Source organism: Notothenia coriiceps, unplaced genomic scaffold (assembly GCF_000735185.1).
Source record: "Notothenia coriiceps isolate Sejong01 unplaced genomic scaffold, NC01 NC01_scaffold00037246, whole genome shotgun sequence".
NCBI classification, from domain to species: domain Eukaryota; kingdom Metazoa; phylum Chordata; class Actinopteri; order Perciformes; family Nototheniidae; genus Notothenia; species Notothenia coriiceps.
The window spans coordinates 21,908,452-21,909,293 of record NW_011369947.1 but is presented as its reverse complement, the minus strand read 5'-3'; the positions used below and the strand labels follow the sequence as shown (position 1 = coordinate 21,909,293).

The 842-nt window shown below is 48.3% G+C and overlaps 1 protein-coding gene across 2 annotated transcripts in view; it reads left to right on the top strand.

Annotated features, from left to right (window-relative positions):
• LOC104966124 (stromal interaction molecule 1) overlaps positions 1-842 on the top strand; it is a 583,137-nt gene that overhangs the window by 106,400 nt on the left and 475,895 nt on the right. The window lies entirely within an intron of this gene.

Sequence of the window (842 nt, the reverse complement as noted above, 5' to 3'; positions counted from 1 at the left end):
GGTGTACTTGAGGGTTTGTGACTTTGGCAGACGTTTACACTGCTTAAAAAACCTTCATAACACACAAGAGGACGGGTGATAACCGGAAAGGCATGACATGGGACCTTAAAAACAGACTTTTAATGGTAATTATTTGAGTATTGTATTAGACTGTGACTGCTGTTCCTGCTGCTGTAGCGTCAAAGCCGTGTCTCGCTCGTGTCGGAGTTCACGGTGGCGGTCACCTGCGGCTCGGCCACGCGGGGCCTCATACGTTGTTGAGGCCCCTGGTCCACCGGCTCCTCTGAGGCTCGCAGCAGACGCGGTAGTGGCGGTCCGCAGCAGTAGATGTAGCTGCCCTTGAGCAGTTGAGTTCTTGTCAAAGTGCCCCATCACGTACGTTAGTAAACCCTGTGGCACAAAAATCGGCTTAACATAAGCCGGTTTCTCGCCCATCAGATTTTGGATACGGTCGACGTTGTCTGTGAAGGTTTCATTTTCGTAGATGTCCGATCGGGAATTTGGGGCCGATCGCCGAATCAGTAGGCGATACCAATCCGCCGTCCGGTGGGGGCTATGGGGACTTCCATTTAACGTGATGTTAAACTCTAGTTAATGGGGGTTCATTTCTTTATATTTTGGTTCGTTGATAAATCGTACGGATCGAAAAGTTCAATACATTTTTCAATACATTGATGCGCTTCCAGCAACAACAACACCATAATTATACATTCAAATGAAGTACATTTATTCAGAGTTTACTTTAACTTTTGGGATGATAGACACGGGAAAATGACGGAAGCGCTCTCTTTTCCTCCTCTTCCTCCGCCTCCCCTCTCGCTCTCCCTGACAGCCCGTCAGTA